The sequence below is a fragment of the Leuciscus leuciscus genome (genome assembly GCF_965113295.1).
Source record: "Leuciscus leuciscus genome assembly, chromosome: 5".
NCBI lineage: Eukaryota > Metazoa > Chordata > Actinopteri > Cypriniformes > Leuciscidae > Leuciscus > Leuciscus leuciscus.
The window spans coordinates 49,109,953-49,134,028 of NC_138729.1; the positions used below are offsets into that span (position 1 = coordinate 49,109,953).

The 24,076-nt window shown below is 36.6% G+C and overlaps 1 protein-coding gene across 2 annotated transcripts in view; it reads left to right on the forward strand.

The window, feature by feature from the left end:
- ajm1 (apical junction component 1 homolog) overlaps positions 1-24,076 on the forward strand; it is a 37,116-nt gene that overhangs the window by 7,283 nt on the left and 5,757 nt on the right. Inside the window, exon 1 of one of the 2 annotated variants that reach the window (XM_082171060.1) lies at positions 15,279-15,484. The exons of the other annotated variant lie outside the window; for it this stretch is intronic. The gene's annotated coding sequence lies outside the window, so the exon portion shown is untranslated. Of the gene's footprint in view, positions 1-15,278; positions 15,485-24,076 lie in introns of those variants that run through there. 2 annotated transcript variants of the gene reach the window in all.

Below are 24,076 nucleotides of genomic sequence, written 5' to 3' on the forward strand. Positions count from 1 at the left end.
AAATTCTTAATTGCATTTTATTATTTGCATTAGGATTGTTTTACATCTCGGTGACCCTGTCAGAACAGAAGCACTGCTTTAAAGTTTATGCACAGTGAGTAAAGTGATATAGTCATATGGTTTATGTGAAGGGCAAAACTGACCGAGCTGAAGAGACGGGGGACGTACCGCCTGATTCTCTCTGGAAGGCTATTTAAAGTCACTTGGCTCCATGACATGATCTCTCTCTCTCTCTCTCTCTCTCTCTCTCTCTCTCTCTGCCTCTCTCCCTCTCTCTCTCCCTCTCCCTCTCTCTCTCTCTCTCTCTCTCTCTCTCTCTCCCTCTCCCTCTCTCCCTCCCTCTCTCTCTCTCTCTCTCTCTCTCTCTCTCTCTCTCTGCCTCTCTCTCTCTCTCTCTCTCTCTCCCTCTCTCTCTCTCTCTCTCTCTCTCTCTCTCTGCCTCTCTCCCTCTCTCTCTCTCTCTCTCTCTCTCTCTCTCCCTCTCCCTCTCCCTCTCTCTCTCTCTCTCTCTCTCTCTCTCTCTCTCTGCCTCTCTCCCTCTCTCTCTCTCTCTCTCCCTCTCCCTCTCTCTCTCTCTCTCTCTCTCTCTCTCTCTCTCTCTCTCTCTCTCTCTCTCTCCCTCTTTTACTCTGTTCATTTCTATTTCCTTTTCTCTCCTTCCAAATGCCTAGCTTATCATTCCTAAAACAAAATGTAGGCCTTGCAGGGTGAAGAACAAGGAAATTAAATGCAGGAGAGATAGCTGGATGAATTAAATCTGGCAGTGAACTGTGCTGAATACCCACTGACATTTAAAGAGAAAGCAGAGGGTTTTGGGACAAAAGATAGATGATTTTACACTTTGCATATGTTTTAGTGAAAAATGTTAGAATTAATTTGGTGTTAAACAGCTTTAAGATCAAGAAATAAATTAAATAATAAATATGAATATTATGTGTTTAAATACTACATATTGCAATACTCAATTTTTGTATTTCTTTATAGTATTTTGTTATTATATATATATATATATATATATATATATATATATATATATATATATATATATATATAATATAAAAACAGCTTTAACATTAAGAAAAAAAAACGAATATTATTTTTTTAAATACAAAAAAATATAAAATGTATAAAATATGTATTATTTTATATATTTATATTATTATAATAAACATTATTTATATAAATAATATATAAATATATTATTTTCTATGATATAATTTAGTGCTAAACAGCTTTAACATTAAGGGGGGGGATATTGATATTTGAAAAATGTAAAAACAATATAAATATATTATATGAATATAAATATTTAAAATCAACATGAAACACAACCCATTTTAATTCTGTAAAGTGATTTATTTCTACATGAAACAGGATAGTTTTACTTAGAAAATATGTGAATTAGATGGAGAGAAACTAGGTTTTAAAGGTGACATATCATTAAAATCTGATATTTTTTTCGTGTTTAAGTGCTATAATTAGGTCCCCGGTGCTTCTACCAACCCAGAAAACGTGAAAAGTGACAACCCAGTAACTTTGTTTAAGGTAAGCCTTTCTCTGCAAGCATGTAAAAAAAAAAAAGCAGATCAGATTTCACTCCCCTTCTGATGTGGGAAGGGGATCTTATTATAATATTACCGCCCCTTAATCTGCACGTTTACACCCACATTTGGTTTACAACGATGTAACCAGTTCTAACGCAATGTTTAGAACTGGCAAAGTTCGAGCAAAGCATGCAAACTGTTCTGTCGTTCCTGCACAGACGAGCACTGAACACTGGAGTCTCAGATGAGACAAGAGAGCAGTGGATTCATTTCATTTTCAACGGAAATCCCCCAGAAACTGATGAATCAATGTAACTCCACAACAACTACATAAATGTATCCACTAACCATTCAGAAACGTCCACGTGCGTCTAAAAGTTGAAAATTTTCCTGAGTCTCTCTGTCAGGCTGCACTCCACTACTGGTTATTATTTCTGAGATTGTGGCTGAGTGAGATTTGCAGGATTGGCTCTCTCTGAACAGGGGGCGGAGCAGCAGCTCATTTGCATTTAAAGGGACATACACAAAAATGACACATTTTTGCTCACACCCAAAAAGGGGCAAATTTGACAAGCTATAATAAATGAACTGGGGGGTATTTTGAGCTTTCTCAGACACTTTCTGGGGACACCATAGATTCACTCCTCACCTTTTAAATACTGTACCGAAAAGGAATCAGGGGGTTAAAGGAGAAAAGTTGAAAAAATAATGTGGTTTCAGGCAAAAGGGGAAAGTAAAAAAAAAAGTTTTTTATTACAGACAAATTGTGGACAAAAACACTACCTTTAAAAATGAAATAGCCTGGACAGTTGAGGTTTTATGATGTAGGGTTTAGGCTGCCCATGCAGTTATGAGAGTGGCCAGGAAATCTGAGCCGTTTATCTGGCAGCCCTACGGCTTTTAGTTGACCTAATAAAATAGTCATTGAAATATTATGTAATTTCTCTACATCACACTCACTAGTGCCCTTCGTTTGTCCTTAGGGAAGACAATGTATCCTCCGTGGCCTACAATTAAATAAAAATTTTATAGCTATATAGTGCAAGAAAATGTGTTCCTATGTGGTTTCTAGGGTGTTGCGTTTTTTTTTTTTTTTTTTATGGGTGTTTTATGTTATGCAGTTGCTATGGTGATCTTGGTGTAGGTGGTTTCTTATTGGCTCAAGTCTCTGTGATCGGCAACGCTTTATTTCGATACTCCACTTTATACATTCAACTACAGGAGTTGGACAATGAAACTGAAACACCTGGTTGATGATAAATAATAATACAATCTTCTGCTTTCCACATACCCTGTCTTTAAAGGTCAGACAAACATTGGGTTGAGCCTTCATCCTCCATTGCACCATTCAAGTCAAGTCACCTTCATTTATATAGCGCTTTTAACTTTTATTAACTTTATTTTCCTTTTATACTTTATTTTGCTATTATCAATGTAAAGCCACTTTGGAACAATCTACATTGTTAAAAGCGCTATATAAATGCAGATGACTAGATAATTGTTTCAAAGCAGCTTTACGGTGATAATAGGAAATTACTTATTGTCCAGCTAAAGTTAGTTTCCGTTGCAAAGATCATTAGTTATTAACTTAGGGGCCGCTAACACAACACTGTTCAAACAGGAAAATCCTCAACGCGCTCTGGCCGCTCATCCGCACAAAACAGTGTCTGGTGACTCGAGAACGCACTCCCGGAAATAGGTTCGAAGGTGCAAACGATTATCAGTCATCTCTGCGCAAACACAGACGTCGCACACATGTGCTTCACGTGTTCAGGCCATAGGTATGCGCATTTTAATATAAATGTGCGCAGGTGTGTAGTCCTTCTTTACAAATCAACCCTCAACAAACTACTTGTTTGGCCTTAACAATGTATAATACAGAATTATTTATCGCGTCTGCGTAGCCACGTGGGGACTCTGTACAGATAAAATGACAACGTTTTATCTGTACAGAGGTAAAGGGAAGGGAAGGAGGCCTTCACAGGGGAGGGACTGGTTGACACTTCAGGACTGCGTTGTCGTCATGTTCAGGCGCAGGTCCTTCATCAGATCTGGATACGGCCTGGATCCGGCGGACTGCGGTAAACCTCAGGATAAACAAAGAGACTAATATTAGCATAGACGCCATCCTTCTTATGATGTAACGAGTACATCAGGATTTATGGGAAGTGTTCCCGGTTCCGGGTGACCTGATCTATGCAACCTAACATTGAATTATAGAAGTCTATAATGTATTATGTGAATGCTAGGTCAAAGAGATGTGTCTGTAGTCTAGATTTGATCTGACAGAGTGTGTCTGCTTCCCGGACAATGTTAGGAAGACTGTTCCAGAGTTTTGGTGCTAAATAGGAGAAGGATCTACCGCCAGCAGTCAATTTTGATATTAGGTATTATCAACTGGGCAGAATTTTGAGATCGCAATAGACGTGAAGGACTATAATGCGTTAATTGAAAAGAGTCATGTGATCGTGGTTTGTGTCCACCTGAGTTGCCGTCATTCGCCACCGTAGATTTTTCAATGACGTAGCCTACGACTCGCAATATTCGATCTGACACATCCGATTCATATCAGATTTATTTCTGCATATGAATGAGGCATAAAACCGATCTGAGAATATCGAAATCCTTCTTACACGTTCGTGGGTCATACCCGATCTGTGCCACATGGGACGAAATAAAAACCATAATTGGGTCACTTGAACCATAAAGTAAATACCGCCTTCTACTGAATGAGAGACTCAAGCGTCTGTCAATGAGCTTCTTTTCCTACTTCTGTAATTGCCTGCTTCTGCTGCAGAGTGTCTGCATTGCAGTGGCTTTATCAGATCAATGAAGTCCCCACAGGTCAAAACACATTAAACACATGAGCAATCAGGGACTTCTCTAGAGGAAACGCTTGTTTCATGTTGCCTGGATCTCAAGTGTTTGGTCGTCATGACCGTTGCACATGCTGCGCCCCGATCTGATTCGTGGACATTCGGCTGTGTCTTTATACACAGTAGAAGTCGTAGAGCTGTATTCCAAACCCTAGTGTGTTGCCTATCAGATACATGACATTCATGAAAAAGTAGATGGCATAAATATGTTATTCAAAGCCATTCTTAGAATGCATTGTGTAAAAAATGCAATTGACTACATATCTGATATAAATTACCATTCAAATGATTTGGGTCAGTAATATTTTTTTTAAGGGAATTAATAGTTTTATTTGGTAAGGACGCATTAAATGGGGGAAAAGGTGACATTAAAGATTATTTTAAATAAATGCTGATGAATGCTGTTCTTTTGATTCATCAAAGAATCAAAAAAAATCACAGTTTCCACAAAAATATGAAGAAGCACAACTGTTTTCAACATTGATAATAATAATAATAATAATAATAATAATTGTTTCTAAAGTGTTTCTTGAGCTGCAAATCAACATATCAGAATGATTTCTGAAGGATCATGTGACACTGTCACACTTTAAGTAATGATGCTGAAAATTCAGCTTTGATCACAGGAATAAATTACATTTTATTAAAATACATTAGAATAAAATATGCTGTTGACTACAATGTCAGTGTTTTTTGTACTAGCTTGTGTACTGAGAAATCACATGTATAATTGACAGATGTAGACTGTTTTAGAAAGGTCGGAGTGGCCTGTGCTTTTTTTTTATATAAAAATAATTTTGCACGTTTGCCGCTTCGAAGAGCAGTGATGTTTAAAGGACTGTGTCTAATTCAGTGGTTTATGAAATGAAATATCTCTGCTGAGTCTCAGTCAACGATGAGTGTGAAATCTCTTCAGCTCTGACTCTGTAACTGAGCATTATCACATTATGTTCTGCTAAAGACATCAGTGGCATACATTACATGGAAATCACACCTTTTTTTCTGAATAAAGTCTCTCAAGATCAATGTTTTGTTTAAAAATGACCTTTTCATGAATGACAATGAAATTATTATTATTATTTTTTTATTATTATTTTTTTACTTATAGTTCCAACTCTGAATTATGATTGGACTTCAAAGACCAAGTCAATGCATTACAGTAACTTTACCACGGTTAAATGGGTTTTACCTTGATTCTATAATGAACTACACAACAGTTCAAAAGTTTGGTGGCAGTATGTTTTTTGAAGAAATTAATGGTTTTATTATTAAAATAAAATATTAATTTTAATATTAATAATATTATATATTAATATAAAAAAAAAATTATTCAGCAAGAATTGATTTTAAATTGATCAAAAGTGACAGTTAAGGCATTTATAATGCTTCAAAAAAAACTATACTGTACTAAAAAGCTGTACTTTTGCACTTTCAATTCATCAAAGAATCCTGAGAAAAGTGGTTTCCACACATATATGAAGCAGCGCAACTGTATTCAACATTGATAATAATAATAAATGTTTCTTGAGCAGCAAATCATCATATTATGATCAGAATGATTTCTGAAGGATCATGTGACACTGAAGACTGGAGTAATGATGCTGAAAACTCAGCTTTGATCACAGGAATAAATTACATTTTACAGTATATTACAATAGAAAACAGTTATTTAAGTTTAAGTTTCAAATTTAATTTATTTATAAAGCAAATTTAAAACAACCTTGGTTGACAAAAGTGCTGCACAAGAAACATCTAGGTCCATCCCCAAAATTTAAATAAACATTCTAGAACAGTAAGAATTTTTGGTTATGATGTCCGATACATATTTCGCCTTTGCAATCTTGACAGCCTTTTGAAAATTATGCAAAGAGGCCTTCAGTATTTTATAATTATGATACCTGAAGCCCATCCTTCTTCCACTTTCGTTCACACTGACGACATTGCTGTCCAAGTTCCCGAATATTTTAATTGTAATATTTTAAAATAATACTCTTTTTACTGTATTTTTGGTCAAATAAAAGCAGCAGAAGAGACTGCAAAATCCTCAAACTTTTGAACAGTTTTGTTTCTATTTATAAATAAAACATGAAAGTAATTGGGAAAAGTTGTTTAGGCTGTTAAACAACTGCACAAATAATTCTCAGAAGGCATTCTAAAGATAACTAATATTCATCAGAAATATTAAATCAAGAGTCTAGCATTGTAGATGAAGTAATTGTGCGATTGGGTTTAGTTTTTAAAGAGAATAATTTAGTGATCTGAATTCTGAGGTTGACAGACTTCACAAACTGTGGTAGCTCAGACATATGAATGTATTTTGCATTCTCTTTCTATTCCTGCATGCCTAACAATCCCGTTCATAAGAGTCTTCCAGCTCGGAGCGAGTCGTTTGATGTCGGCTTCAGACCGGCTCATCAGATACTGACGCCAGTTTGAGGAGGTTACGCAACAGACTCTGACTCACAAAGCCATGCAACCGCTGCCCGCTGCCTCCTCCTGTGAGTCTCCTAAAACTACACCACAAGCACCACGCAATGAAGGAAGATATACGGTCCTGGTCAGAATTGTTGGCATCTTTGGTGAATGTGAACTAAGAAGGCTGTGAAAATAAATCTGCATTGTTAATCCTTTTAACCATTGAAGTAAAACACTTGAAAATGGGAGGAATTCTCATTATGAAATAAATGTTATTTTTTTCTCTAATACGCATTTGCCACAATTAATGACACCCTTTCATTCAATTATTTTTGAAACCTCCTTTTCCCAAGATAACAGCTCTGAGTCTTCTCCTGTAATGCCTGATAGAGGTTCCCAGCTAACAGACTTTTGTTATAAGAACGTTGGTGTTGATTCTGGCAACATATAAAATGTTCTTGACGTTAAAGGAACGTTTTTTAAAAGGTATAATGTTCCTCAAACGTTCTTTCAACTTAATTTTGATTTAAAAATTCAGCATTCTAGGAACGTTGATTTGTAACATTCTAAGAGCATAAAAATGTTTCCTGAATGTTAATATAATGTTATTGAAAGGTTAGTATGATGTTCCTGAAACATTCTTTCAATCATTCAAACACCTGCTGTGAGCAAGCACTGAAACAAAGAGTAATACGAACACAAACTACAACTTTATTCAGACACAGCCTTAGATGAAATCAACTGAAGATAAAATACATTAACTCTCTCAAGATCTGATTAAACAACTCCACAAACAGCATTACCAGCTTCACTTATTACTAACCAAACCGACTTTATTTCTGTCACACGTCTACAGAAGTTCTTATTGAGTATTAACTGAGGTTTAGATGTTGATGTCTTATTGAATATGTTTCGTTTGAGGTCACCATCATGGAATGTTCTCCATAAACACCTGCTATTGCTGATAAAACACAAACTTTAATGAAAGTCAAGGGTCAAGAGTAGCCTGGCAAGCCAGACCTACATCAAGATGTTGGGTCTGGCAACTCACCATGGCACGGCTCAATCCGAGGGGCGGGATAAACGGCTGTCTTTCAAATTTCCTCTGCACGCAATAGGACAGCGCTTCAACCAACCAGAGCGTTTTCCCAACAGCGGAGCTAGTTGATAGATTCAACTTTTGCCATATCTGGCCGGCAAAACTACGAACACATCTTCCTTTTTTTAAGAATGACTTAAGTGCCGTTCTATGCTCTTTTCTCGAAGAAAAACCTAACTCCAAGTCCTCCAGAGTCGCGGACAAAGCCGATTTGAAAGATGTTCGCCAGCAGCAGCCGTCATTTGTTTTCAAGTGGCAGGTCACCGTCGCAACTCTGTCGTCATTATGTTAAGACCGCCCCGCCTACTCTATACACGACGTGATTGGCTTGACCCAATTTAGGTTTTTGCAGCTCGAAAGTCAATGGAGAGTTGCTAGACTACCCTGGCTGCAAAATACATTTTGCTGCCGCTAGGGTGCGTCTAGATTTCTAGGTCAAGAGCCCAACTAAAGCAAACACTGATCTCCATGATGGTGACCTCAAACGAAACATTTTCAATAAGACATCAACATCTAAACCTCTGATGATTCTCAATAAGAACTTCTGTAGACGTGTGACAGAAATAAAGTCAGTCTGGTGGCTAAAGAAGTTTGTGTTCTTATTACTCTTCCGAAAGATGATTGAAAGAATATTTCAGGAACATCATACTGGACATTTTTATGTTCTGGAATGTTACAAATCAACGTTCCTAGAATGTTGAATTTTTAAATCAAAATTAAGTTGACAGAATGTTTGAGGAACATTTATACCTTTTAAAACACGCTCTTCTAACGTCAAGAAAACTGGACATTTTTTATGTTCCCAGAACCAACACTGATTATTTGTAGAACGTTCTTATAACAAAACTCTGTTAGCTGGGTTGTAGATTAGAGATCATTCCTCCATACAGATCCTCTAGATTCCCAGCTCCATGTTTGTGCTTCTCCTCTTCAGTTTTCTATAGGGTTCAGGTCAGGGAACTGGGACGGTCAGGTCACGCGGTCACACATTTTTTGTGTTGATTTTGATGTTTGTTTTGGATCGTTGTCCTGATGGAAGATCCAACAACGACCCGTTATAAGATCTCTAGCAGAGGCGGTCAGCCAGGTTTTGATTTTGTATAGAGTTGAGGCACTCGGACTACATTTCGCGGACTTGGACTTGTAACGACTTCGGATGCATTTTGACTCGGACTCGAGCATTTGGGACTGGAAAAATGTTCCCGAGTCCCGGTGAAATATGTTCAGGACAGTTGACAGAATTGTCACTGGCCAGAATCGGGTCAGCACTGCATTGTCATCGTCATTCGCATGTGTTTTTAAGTTTTCCCTGTTTATACAATCAATTTGATACAAGCTGTCTAAGACAAGTTTCTGTGCACACACACTCATGATACAGACAGAGCATGAATGCCGAATTAAGTTCTCTTTTGCATCTTATTGTGCTTCTACACACTTAAAGACCCCCTGTAGTCAATAATTTCATTCCTTAAAACTCATCTTTGATCATCAAAATAACATATTTAAATGTTTTTATTTCCTTTAAAAAAATCTTCATGCCTTAAAGGTACAATATGCAACATTTTCTGCCGCTAGAGGGCGCTACATTCCAAACAACAACAACGGCGTAGCTTGATGACGATGTAAAGGAGCGTAGAATGATGGGAACTGTTGTTTTCAACTCCACCGTGGATGTAAATCAGTCAGACGGGAATCGAAAAATCATGTTCATGGATGTTCTATTTTTATAAATGTTGCGTTTAATGACATGCTTTTTGTGGCGAGGGGGGGCGTGGTTCAGCGCGGTCTGTAACGGGAGAGATAGAAACAAGACGAGCGGGACGTAAGTAGGTCAAGTGCAAATGACGAACACCTGTGTCTTTTTGCAGTATTATTGGCGTGGAGAGACCGTGCTGGAATCAGAGACTGGAGAGAAAATTGGAAGAAGAGAAAGAAAACCGGTGGATCCGAGCTGTCATTTTTTAACTGTTTTGTGCCGTCGCCACGGTGAATGCGCGTTGTGCGCGACTTTTGTTTGTTTTGTTTTATTTTAATAAAGTACGAGTCCCAGTCACGCCGACCCGTCTTCTTCCTGACTCTTGAACCTCATCACACTTTTATTTCATTAAAATGAATTAACAGCAAGAAAAGTAAGGTTTAATACTAAATTGGTTATCATAGATGTTACTGTATTTGTCGAATTCATTGTTGTGATAACGCTGCGCAGTTTTACGTGTTCTAAACAATTGTTGTAAAAGTACATTCGAACATGCCCACATCATTTGCCAAAATACTGATTAATCTTTATGTATAACACATGTTATGTTTATGTACATGGCCATAAACACCAGACGTGATAAACAATGTCAATAAACTAAACACAAACCTAAAGCAATAATACTTTCCTTGCATAAACATAACTATTACCGAATGCTACATTTGGAAAATATAAAATTAAGCATGCTTTGTCGACAGAACCAGCTGCAATCGGTAAAGAATAATTGTGTTCCATAACGACTGCAAGAAACAAGCTAACGTTTGTAGCTTGATAGACGCTACAACTAGGCCTACAACTTCCGCATTTGTCCAGGACTCCACGCAGTACGAGCGGAAACCGAGGGTAACGCGGATATGACACAATTGACTGGCGACTCCCAGCTCCCCCCTGCTCTAACGCCCCGTTTCCTTGGATAAAATCGCAATTTTCTCATTATTTAAAAATAGTTGGAAACATTTGGGATATTGTAAGTAATCAACTTAACAAAATATATAACACTGGCCTTGAGATTTTGGGATATTTTAATGCAAAATTCTTACATATTGTACCTTTAAAATAGCTCGACACCCTTGCCTCATTTAGTATGCATGGTTCTATGAATATGCAAATGAGCCCCGCCTCCACTCACTCACTCAGCTCAGAGATCCACTCGTTGACGATCACATGATGATCTGATTGGTTACAAGCGATTTCAAACCGTGTTTTTGAGACTGTCTTTGGTTCACTGCAGTTTTAAGGAGAAAATACTCAGCAATGCTGTCGACTTATGAATTTACACATGGTTTGTCTTAAAGCATATTATAAACACCACATAGACATATAAACTACATTAACAACTTGCTTTTCACCACAGGGGGACTTTAAATACAAACAAAGTTATGTCAAAATGCCCATCTCAGTGAGTATTCACGTAAACACAGTCGGTTATTTCATTAGTGAACGTAAACAGTCGGGAGAAAATTGGATGTGTCCGTATATTTGATCCGTGTATTGGATCTTAAAGTAATATACCGACTGCTGTCTATATCATTAATCATAATCAAACATCAAAAGAAATAGAGAGAATGATTCACTGCTCTTGACTGAGTAACTTTAATAGTGATAATTTATTTGTAATGCACAGAGTGAAGATTGCAATCGTTTCAAATTATGTTCCCAATAACATTCCTTAATCAAGATACATTTACTTAGGAAGAAAAATGACATAATATATTAAGACGTGTTTTCGGAACATTTTGTTAAAATGAAGTGACAAATTTTCCCCCTTTGAATTAAGTTTAACATTCTTAAATCAAGATACATTTACTTGGGAAGCAAAATTATATTTAGATATTTGTACTGGGAAAACAAGACAAAAATATTGAATAAGTAAATGTAATCACAAAAACAAATATGATTAATCATGCAGACTAACTAGTAGTGTAAATGAATCTCCCATTAAGATATTAATCCGATTTTTGCATGCATATAATGCACTTAAAACAGAATGCAGTGCATTTCAGCATCATCTTGACAATGTGCAAGTGTTTCCTAAGTACTCTGGGTAATGCATGATGTTGAGGCATCAGTATCATGAGATCTGTAGTATGAGGTCATAAGAAGTCTGGCTTGTACAGTTACGTGTGTGTATCAGAATCATTGATGGGCTCGTGTGCTGAGAAAGCTCTTCATTAATCGCCAGACATTCCCATGGCACAGGTCCTGAACGCTGAACAGGACAGCAGGCAGATCTAAAGAACAGGATCTTTAAATAATGCATGGCCAGCGTTCACGCTTGGCGTCAAGGAAGCTTGTCACTTAATGAGAGAGGAAACCCTTTAAAGAGAGAGCGATGTGAAGAGCTGGATGTGGACACTCACCGTTAGTGTTTCTGAACTGAATTTTGAAGAGTTCTCAATAATGTCACTGCCACATGGGGGAAATAAATGTTAAATCAACTCAAATTGTCACATACTTTTTTCATAAAAAGTATTCACTTTCATTTTTATACAACTTCAGGTAAAAAAATTTTTTTTTATTTTTATGAAAGATCAAAAGGATTAACGATGCATGCAGATTTATTTTTCACAGCCTTTTTTGATCACATTTACCAAGGGTACCAACAATTCTGTGTGTGTGTGTGTGTGTGTGTGTGTGTGTGTGTGTGTGTGTGTGTGTGTGTGTGTGTGTGTGTGTGTGTGTGTGTGTGTGTGTGTGTGTGTGTGTGTGTGTGTGTGTGTGTGTGTGTGTGTGTGTGTGTGTGTGTGTGTGTGTGTGTGTGTGTGTGTGTGTGTGTGTGTGTGTGTGTGTGTGTGTGTGTGTATGTATGTATGTATGTATATCACAGTATATATATATATTTGAAGAGTTCAGATGCAAAAGCCTCTAAGTGCCATCTGAGATTTTCTTCTAGAATGATCATTTTTATCAAGCTTGTATATTTAAATTCAGTAATTTCACTTAAATGGCAATAAATGCGAATGAAACTATTAATTGTCATTTAAGTGAAATTACTGAACTTAAATATACAAGCTTGATAAAAATTATCATTCTAGAAGAAAATTTCAGAAGAGGCTTTTGCATCTGAACTCTTCATATATATATATGAATAATTTTCAATCCATATTACAAATATTTGTAATATGGAGCGATACATTACTCACATTAAATTATTGTGCCAAATGCATAAACATGAAAAGACAAAAGGTGTCCTTGGAAGTTTTAGTATTCACTATTATTGATGAGTCCACAATTCTTCAGAGGTATCGCAGACAGACTTGTATGCAATACTTTTTTACTGTTTTTACTGTTTGTGATAACCAGTTTTGCTGTGTATGATGACCGCGCCCCGAAACAAAACCTGCTGAGCACCAAAGTTGAGAAACCAAAGCTAAAGTTGCTCATGCAGAACATGTGAACGTGAGCGTCAGTCTGGAGTCATGTGTGTGTTTGTGCTGACTTCACATAGAGAGGGAACAGTCTCTGTCAGTGTCCTGTGATAGGCCAGCATGTGTGTGTGTGTGTGTGTGTGTGTGTGTGTGTGTGTGTGTGTGTGTGTGTGTGTGTGTGTGTGTGTGTGTGTGTGTGTGTGTGTGTGTGTGTGTGTGTGTGTGTGTGTGTGTGTGTGTGTGTGTGTGTGTGTGTGTGTGTGTGTGTGTGTGCTGTTCAGCACATTTCTCCATTCCCGGAGTCAAATCAATACGGAGAGCTGGAAATCCAGCACGCTTCGGCCCGCCCGGGGAATTCAATATCCTTATGTGAGCTGTATGTTGTCAGACGGGTCTTTAGCATCAAGGTCAAGGGTGTCATGATGACATGGAGCGCGAGTTTTCTGTACAGGATGAGATTTAGACGAGTGGATAAAACACATATGCAGCACAATTTTACATCAGTGTCCCGTGCACATCATGAAAGTGAAAGAAAATTGGTGTACGATTTACTCTGAAACCAGTTTCACTCTGGAATTTCTAAAGCAAGCAAGTAATACATTGACTTAAACACAAACTGTTGAAGAAGACAGAATTAAATAGTATTTTCTTGTGAAACGTTCTTCAATAATCTTTGTTTTATTTGCGACAGCGAGGCTGTTCACCAGGGTTTGGAAACGAGCCATAATGAGGATTTGCAGAGAATAAAATGACTGGTCTTGAAGCCATCCGTCACGGAGGCCTGAATGAATGCATCATAATTACAGCGTTTCCTCTAATGCATGCGAGGTGTTGTGTTTTTAATCGCTTTTTACGGCAGGCGGCGTGTTATCGGCACACAATGCTGGCTCATTTGCATTCTTGTTCTCTTTACAACAGTTTAAGGTCGTTTGTAGTGAAATGACAAGCTGTCTTGAATAATTACAGTAGGACAAGGAGGATAAGCTGGTTCACAGCTGTGTGTTTGATTACACGTGTTCTTCAGCTGCTTTATTAATCTTATTAACCCACACTGGACAGAGTGATCGTCCCCATGGAGGTCCAGAGAAGAATTTGAGTATTGATCCGCTCCCCATCAAGCGGCCAGGATGAGGATCAAATCCCTGTAATTGTATTGAATACAAGTATTTTCAAAGCAAACATTCTTGTAGATTTCTGAATAACAGTAATGGATTATATGATGCATTTGTAAGGCAGAATGAGCCATTTAACTGTTAAGAAATCAGGTAACAACACTAAAAGCAACAAACACCATTTGTAATATTTATTCAAACTGTACAGGCAAATATTTATTGCATAAATATTGCAAATATTGTATAGTGTGGAGTACATTGCATTCTCCTTTTTCTGATGTACTGTATAAAAGAGAGACCAAGGGCTTTCATCAGTGGTTTTGCATGTTTCAAATCTTATTAATTGTTGCATTTCATAATTGTGTATCTGCTTAAAGGGATAGTTCGCCCAAAAATGAAAATTCTGTCATCATTTACTCACCCTCAAATTGTTCCAAACCAAACCTGTATGAATTTCTTTCCTAGATATTTTGAAGAGTATGGGTAAACAAACAGTTGATGGACCATATTGACTTCCATAGTATGAAAAAAAAAAAAATAATAATACTATGGAAGTCAGGTTTGGAACAACTTGAGGGTGAGTAAATGATGACATAATTTTCATTTTTGGGGTGAACTATCCCTTTAAATTGGTCAGGAAACCCTGTAATATGCTTTTTAATGGCAGTTTCCCCAGCTTGTGTTCACAAGGTTCATAAAGTCATCATGTTTAATGGTTTTGCATCTTTAGATGTTGTGCTGCCCAATATTAATAATAATATTGTATTATGGATGTTTATTATTGATGTTGTTGTTGTTTTACAATAAAAATAATTCTAATATACAGTGGGAGTACCATGATACTTTGATCTTGCGCTATTTAGATGATATTCCACATTTTTTTCAAAGAATCTAACGGTATTACTATTAGTACTAATCTATAAATCCATGGTAACACCATAGTATTGTATTTTATATCATTGCTATACCATGGCACTCCCATACTGTTTTGTAAGGGCAGACACGGAATATTCAGAGGTTTAATACTACTTATGTTATATTATAGCCAAAGGCGTCGCCCCGCCCCTTTAAACGCGTGCCAGCCGCGTCCGCCCCGCCCCTTTTGAACGCATATTAGACGCATTGGACGCCGGTGCTGAGGAGACGCGCGCGGATAGTAACGCCATAGATGCGCTCAGAGCTGAGGCGTGAGAACGACACGGTTCTCCGATACTACAGCCGCTTTCACGCTGAAATGCGACTCTCAGCACATTATAAAGCATAAGCGCTTTATATGATGGATATATATATGCTATTGGCGGATGGATTAACACGGTAAGAGCATCGCGTGATCTCTGTGTGCAGTGCGCGTGACAGATGAGCAGCTTTTCTGACATTGACATTGAAAACACGCGCATCGATATTTGACAGATGACTTTATCGAATTGCGTACGATCGGTGGGGATGTATGGGATGATCTGTTGGTATGGAGATGGTTTGATGATGTAGTAGGGAAACAGAGTTGCGCATGATGCTGTAGGGAATGAATGCATTGCTCATATACGGGAGGAATAACCTGAAACCTCCAGCTTTATGCACTGCATATATGCAGGATTATTTAGTGGGAGTCTGCAATATGAGTTATGCAATAACAACCGCTTATTCACATTTATTATCTTGTGCATGCAACTTATTTATTGCATGCAACAGACATTTCCTATTGTGTTCATTTGTCATATGTGATGATGTTACTATTGTTATTAATAACGTTATGTAATGCAGGCTGGGGAACCTACTAGTGAAAGTGAACTAACCTCTAATGATGCCTGATGAAATGGTCTACTTGTGTCACGTGATGTGGGATGCTCTGGGGCCATACGTCATCGTACGATGGTGCCTAGAGACTCTAATGTTGCATGCTGGAGCTGCAGTGTGCATGAGAGCAGGTTTGCATGACGGAAACCCCTTTGTAATACACATTTAAAGGAATCATTTGGCAATGATGTCATTATTTGCTCGGCCTCATCTAATGCCAAGCTTGCATGCTGCTATATTTTTCAGTGGAAAGACAAAAAGAAGATTTTTAAGAACCTTCAAACATCTCTTTCCCATAGAAGGACAGTTCATATAGTGACTATGGCTGTTGAGGTGAAAGAGATGTTAATTTGGAAATCTCTTAAAGACGTTTAACCTTATTTATCCTGCCCTTGTGAAAAAGACTTGAACATACTTAAGTGCAAACTGAATATAATGTTTTTGGACACTTAATTGCATGTTGCAATTCAATTAAAATGTATTATAGTTGAAAATTATATATTAAATGCAATGTCAAACTTTTTCACCCATTTAAATATGTAATAATTCTATTGCCTTTGAAATATGGTTAACATGTACTGCATGTACAGACAAGCATTTATGGAAAACTAAGATATACTTTAATGTACTTTTTACTGAAACCTCTATGATATATTTTTTTAACATATTTGTAATTTCACATTTTATAATGAGGTTGTTGAAGTTTAGTACACCTTAGTTTGGGGAACAATTCTCACTAGTTTATTAGCATGCATATTACTGGCATATTAACTGTTTAGTACTATATGCAGAATATACTATATATATATATATAATGCCGAATTATGCATTAATATGTGCTTTATGAGCATATTCTACATCCCTTAATCCTACGCAATACCTAAACTCAACAACTACCCTATACTTACTATTAATAAGCAATAAATTAGGAGTTTTTTGAGGCAAAAGTCATAGTTAATAGTGAATATGTGTTGTTCCCCAAACTAAAATGTGACCTATATATTAACTTTAAATGTAACATTGAATAACACACTACAGTAGATAAAGTACTTTACATGTGCTATATGTTATTCATCACATCAGAATAAGTGCACTTCTTTAAAGCACAACAAAATAATATTTAAACATGATTTAAAATGTACTTTAAAGTAAAATATTTAATTTGACATTATCACAAAGTGCACTTTTAAAAGAGACAGTCATGAACTTTAGTGGCCATTAATGCCATTTAATTTTATTAATATTATCTGCAGGTATTTTTTTTTTTTTTTATACGCATATCATTTGAAGTACACATTCAATACAATTAAGCTCACTTCTTTTTCATAAGGGCGGTCTAAAAAATCGTCTATTTTGTTTATTATTATTTATTTTAATTTTTTAGAAAGTTTAAATCTAATGGTCTTTAAGTTTTAACTAAACTAAACGCTTGGCAAAAACTCTCTGTGTTTGCTGCATCTTTTATCCAAGCTGAAATCATTCTAGATCATATTTATCTATCATCTAATTGGCTTTTAACTGAACAAAAAGTAAAAAAAGTTATTATCTGATAATCTGAAGAAATTTCATTCAGGATTACATTCAGATTCAAATAAAACATCATTGTTTCTCAAATACATGCTAACAAATATTGAGATTCGAGAGCTGCAGTTAAGATGTTTTTAGTGAGTAATGACTAAAATGTAATATTTTGTTTCTCATACTTCAGAAGACTTCATGCATAACTCATACTTTAATAATTCTTTTACTTTGTTTAGTTAAACTTGACATACATAGTCACTGTGAACTGTTATCATGTGGAAGAAAGCTGAATTCTCCTCTGGTTTTCCATAGTAATAATACAGCACGCAGAACTGAACAGAATGTTCGTCTGAATAAAGCATTTCTTTGAATGATCGGTCGTATGCGATGATCACTGTCCACCGGAAATGCTGTTGCCTTCGGTCTCACTGGAACCTCATTAAACTCAGTCAAAATTGCATTACACACAGTATTATCTCTCACTCTTGCTCTCTCTCTCTCACGTGTGTTGCACGGGCTGTCTCTCATACATTACATACACGCTCAACTGACTCATATGTTTCTATTTTTGCTCCACATCCAAAAGCATCCACTGCATTCTTTGTGCAGCCTGTAAGAAAACAAGAGTCAGGACAGTTTCAAGAGGTCACATCATCAGAAATCAGAAATCAGAAATCACGTTCAGTGAAGAAGAGCTCGATGAAACTGTCAAAACCTGCTCTCACTTTCAGAAATCGAAATATTCACCCAGCCTCAAAAGATAATATGTGACCCTGGACCACAAAACCAGTCACATGGGTAAATTTTTTTGAAATTGAAATGTATTCATAATCTGAAAGCTGAATAAATAAGCTTTCCACTGATGTGTGGTTTGTTAGGATATGACAATATTTGGCCGAGATACAACTATTTGTATACCTGGAATCTGAGGATGCAAAAAAATCGAAACATTGAGAAAATCTCCTTTAAAGTTGTTCATTTATGTTCACGATTGTGCTGCATTCACTCACACAAATACATGTTTTATATATTTACGGTAGGAAATTTACTAAATATCTTCATGGAACATGATCTTTACTTAATATCCTAATGATTTTTGGCATAAAAGAAAAATGGATAATTTTGACCCATACAATGTATTGTTGGCTATTGCCACAGATATACCCGTGCGACTCGTGACTGGTTTTGTGATCCAGGGTCACATATGGATAAAGTAGAACAGATCCTATTATTCCTATGTTGCAGTGTTATTATAGTATTGCTTATGAAGTATTCACTCATATTTTGAATTAGCTTTTATTTTTATATTTTTCCATGTGCTTTTGTCATATTTTGTTTTTATATATATTTAGCTTTAATGGCCTCTTTAGATTCATTGCTCGTTGTATTCCTTAATAGGAATTTGGATAAGAGCGTTGACTATGAATAAATGTAAATTTGTTAGTTTTACTAATTTTAGTACTTCAACTTCATTTCATATAGCTTCCAAGCCAACATTTCTAATATTTCTAATATTATATTGTATTTATGTCAGCTTTGTTTCAGTTTAAGAAAATGATTTTTAATAGTTGTGGTTTTAGTTAACGATAACAGCATTGTCTGTTGGGAAGCAAGCAACTGAACGCAATGCTCAATTAACTTAATTACATTTTTCATTCATTTTTCATTTGATTAGTTCATTAAAAAAAAAAAAAAAAAAAAAAAAACGATGGCACAAATTAGGGTGCTGTTTAGTAGCTTGTTTATGTGCATTCATATATTAAGTTTGATTGTGTCACTCCAGTAATTATCCCTATTGGTTTTGTGCCAGATAAATAGTCAGTTTAAAAGAACTTTAGATATGCCACCTTATATAACTTCAATATTTTTAGCTACTTCTTAATAGCTTGTATTGTATTTAACTAATACACCGTTCCTAAAGGACTGTAGTTGAAATACTTTAAATTATGAATGTAGCTTGGCATGGCGAATATCACTGTTTTTGATGTAACTGGGCCGCAGTGAAAACATAAATGAAGTGATAAAAACTGTATGATAGGACCCTTTAACTAGTGCATGACCTCAAAGTGTTCAGGCCATATGAAGGCCCCTGAATTTCTCCAGGACTGGATGTTTAGTCCTGATGTTTAGTTATTTTTAGCTTGTTTTCTGCATGCCCTCACATGTGAAAAGCTTTGCTATCTCCGCTCTGGTTATTGCATCTTTCTGTTTGCTCGTCCGGGTCAAGGAGCTTCAACAAAGCACGATTCACTCAAAAGCCTTTCATTGAAGAGGCCTTTCCCACACACCAGGAACACAGCGGCTGTTTTCCGCTCGCAGCCCTGTGGTTATGAGTGTGTGTGTGTGGTTAGATGTTACATGATGCTTATATAGTCTGCATTTCCTGCTTTTAGCATGTAATGATTTTGCTTCTACATATCGTCGCTGTCGGGCGGAATATAGCTCCATATCACTACTATTAGTCACCCTTTACGCCTGTTTGTGGGTTTTGCAAAATATTTAACCAATGAAAAGTGTTAAAAAGAGCTTGTGACTAAATGTCGTATCTCTATTGGCTCCTCGAACTGTCAGTCAAACATCATGACTCCGCCCCGCCTCTTTATATGAGTGAAGTGCTGCATTGATTTGAGCCATCTCTGCTTGTTTGCAATGCAATGGTAAATAAGAGCTGGTTGTGTGATTAAGTACAGCATTTTCTTTACTCAAGGAACACAATATATAAAGACTAATGTTTTATGTGTTTGAGGAGTGGAGAAGAGAGTCTTAGTGTAGCGTGTGTCGTCTTAAATAGCGCATAATAACATGAGATTTTGGCCAAATGACAGAAAACACTGAGCGCTCACATAGCTACAATTCACTTTTTAACCTATACGTTGATGAAACAGTGATGGACAAAACATGTATGTTCAAAATCTTCTGAAATTCAGTGGTCAAAAACTAAAGCTGGATTTTGGTAAAATGGTAATAATATAATGATATAAGCAAGTATCTGACTATATAAAGCCACAATATCAACTTTATCAATTTTACAAAATTATTTTCAAATATACAGTGTTTTTTTTTCCATTTCCGGAAAAGTAGCGCTTTTTTCTCGACCGACAGTAATGATATGTTTATGTAATTTTCTACAGATAGATAACTTTGTCTTGTGATTCTAGTCTGGGTGAATCATATGAAGTGTGTCTGGGTCATATTTCATCCCAAAAAGTGCATTTTAAAGCCATTATCATGACAATTTCTAAATTTTTCTTTTGATTTTAGGGTGAAATAAATGCCGTTTCTAGTGAGTTGCTCAAGACTACATTTGAAAGCAGAATATCTTGCAAACTCAATATTTTCAAATACAACAAAAAAACAACAAATGTGCATTTTAAAACCATTATCATGACAATTTTGTGTTTTTTCTTTCGTTTTAGGGACGAAATATAGCATTTTTAGTGAGATGCACAGCACTAAATTTGAAAGCAGAACCTATTGTGGATCAGAAATCAGGTTCAGGCTTGCAAACTGGATATTTTCACATGAATTATTGTGTGGCATGATTTTGAGGCCGTGTACATTCGGGTGTTTCCTGACCCGCAGCTCGTCCTCAGGGCATTTTGTGGTCTGTGTTTGACTTGGCCCGATTCCGATTTTACGAGACAAACTCCTGTCCTGTTCACGAGTGGAAGTGGATTACAGAGATTAGAGATTGAGGAGCACAGATTGACTGACAGCACAGACGCTACACAAAGACAAGGTCATAAACTGGGAAGCTCGTTGGCTGGGAATATGATGGAATTGTCGGGAGCAGCCGGGAAGAACCATCCAACATGGTCCCCTAGTGTCAGTGTCTTTCTGAATAGCACTGTTTCATGAATGTTAAAAGACCAGATAGAGAATAGTATGAGATTATACGAATAGTACAATCACCCAAAAATGTGTTCATCATTACAATGAATTGTGTTAGAGCCTTTCATTTAAAGATGCATACACATCTTCACATTACAGATCTTTAAGTTATCATTTGACAAGTTCTGTCATAAAACTCAAGATGGCGCAGGCTGATGGGTCCTTAATGCAACCTGCTGATATTACATCGTTAACTACATGGTGCAAGCTGATTGGTTCCTGCTGCATCCGCAGCCAATGAGCTTGATGCTCAACATTTAAATTGTTTGCTGTAGCAGATTTCAGAGTTCCTCTGAAACCCTCCCTCTTCCCCAGCTCCACCTGTATAACATGCTCGCCGCAGCGTGTCTGTTAATGTATTGGCAGTAGCAAGTTTCTACTTGTTCTGCAGAAGCGTAGCAGATCTATTCCACCAAGACCAAACACTTTAACATTGTCATATCCATATCCATGCTTGTCATGATAGAAATATAAGTATCTCTGTCAGTCCCATTCTGTAAATGATTCACAAATCTACACGTTTAAAAGAATTCAGGTGGAAAATCTGTTTCAGATCACTAATGATAAAGTAAAAAAAAAATTAAAAAGATTTAAATCACATTTTGTTGTGGCAATAATTAGCCAGAATTTCCCCCTTTTTTCCATTCAGAAATCTGAGGTCAGTACTTTTTTCTTTCTTTAAAAAAAAAGAAAAAAAAAGAAATGAATTCTTTTATTCAGCATGGACACATTAAATTGACAAAGTGACTGTAAGTACATTTATAATGTTACAAAAGATTTCTAAATGAACTTTCTATTCATCAAGGAATCCTGCAATTTTTTTAATCAGGTTTTCTACAAACATATGAAACTATCGACTATTTTTGACTGTCAAAGTTGTTCAAAATCTTTCTTTTTAGTAAACTCTGTGTACACAAACAATGTTCTCAATGCTGGAGTTCATGTGTAGAGCCCCTGGTGATACTTCCAGCAAAGTTTCATGTTGTGTCGAGCCTTCTTAGTGTTTTAAAAATAGCGATTTTGATGCTTTCATAGTCGTGCCCCATGCACTCCCATTCACAAGGCAATTTGACCGAAAACGAAAATACGGTCAAACTTAAAAGTGGCGTTTCCATCCTAATTATGCTTTTACACGAAAGTTTGCCTCGGGTAGATTAACAAAAAGAGCCTAGGTTGCATTTTGGCGAGAGTTACCAAGACCTTTTAATGAAAGTAAAGGACCACTTGTGCACCTATTATCCATTTATCTGTGTAGATAAGTCAGTCTTATCAAAATGTGGATTAGATTAAGTTAATCATGGCGAGACATTGGGTGTCACCAGATCAGTTTGAACAGATGGTCACGGGAACGAGACGTTTGTTTTGATGATGTCTGACATCAATGATTTTTCAGATCAGCCCATTTGTTACAGTACATCCCATAATCAGTTTTATTTTTTTCCAAACCGGCAGTGATGTTTTTCTGTCGTCCTCGTGTCAAGTGTTTATTGTACACTCTATCTATACTCTGTTTCTGCAGTGGTCGTTCAGCCGCTCTGGCTGCAGGATTGGGAGTTTTTTTTGTTTTAAAGCCTTTCACAAGACTCCCATTGTCCCCCGTATCAAATGGGCTCATTATGCAAAATTACCGCTGGGCCTTCGGCGTGGAATGGGCCGCATTGGCAGTCCTCACATTAGCATGGAAAGCTCCTATTCAAGACTGCATTGCATTATGAGACCAGACTGCTATTGATAAGACTGAAGCGGGTCTGATAAGAAGGGTCTGATGAATTCACATTGAGAAATAATCACAGGGTGTGTTAAAAAGCTTGAGAAGTCTGAGCGACTTTCATTTGTGGCTTTACATTTTGTGCTATAGTTTCTCATGCAAAATTATTCAAGCTGACCCCACCACTTTGTGATTTTGCATGTCTACTAAGTAATACAAATATAGATTTATCTCGTTTTGAACAACCAATAACGATTCTTAAATCTTAAATTTTACAGCTGGATAAAAGTCAGATTTCCATGTATTTAATGGATGCCTCATGGATAGATCTATCTAATGTAGTGCATTGTGTATTCAGTAAAGAGAAAAGCACCTATAAAGGAAACATGTGGTGGTAAAGAGGCTCATATGTTCAATAATTCACATCCATCTGTATCTCTGCGGAGTCTGCGCTGGGTTAAAAGGGTCAGCTGGCATCAGCAGTCGTGAGATGAGAGGGGAGATGGCACAGTACAGGCATTTTCACACACTTTACAGATGACAAGGTCAAAGGCCACGGATAAGCCTTGACTTCTTTGAGTCTCATTGCTGTATTTGGTGATTTTCACTGAGATGCTGGACAAATGCTCCTGTTAACCTTCATAGCAAAACTGTACTGGATAAAAAAAAATGGTGTAGTATTTTCATTCAGAAATTGCTAGTAAATTTCACAAATGATTACATAGAAATGGCATTGAATTAAACATGCAATTTTGATGTAGATAGAGTGAAATAGTAGTTTTCTTTTAAAACATACTCAAATAATCTTTCAAAAGTAATTTTTACGATATTTACCAAATTCAAGATGCATTACTCAAAGTTATGTTCAGGCATCTTGTTGACTGTTTAACTAACTTTAACCTTCTCACCAAGACAATACAGCAAGGTTGCGTTTCTTGGTTTGTAAACTAGATTTCCTTTCATCATCTCAGCTATCCATCTGCCAATTGATC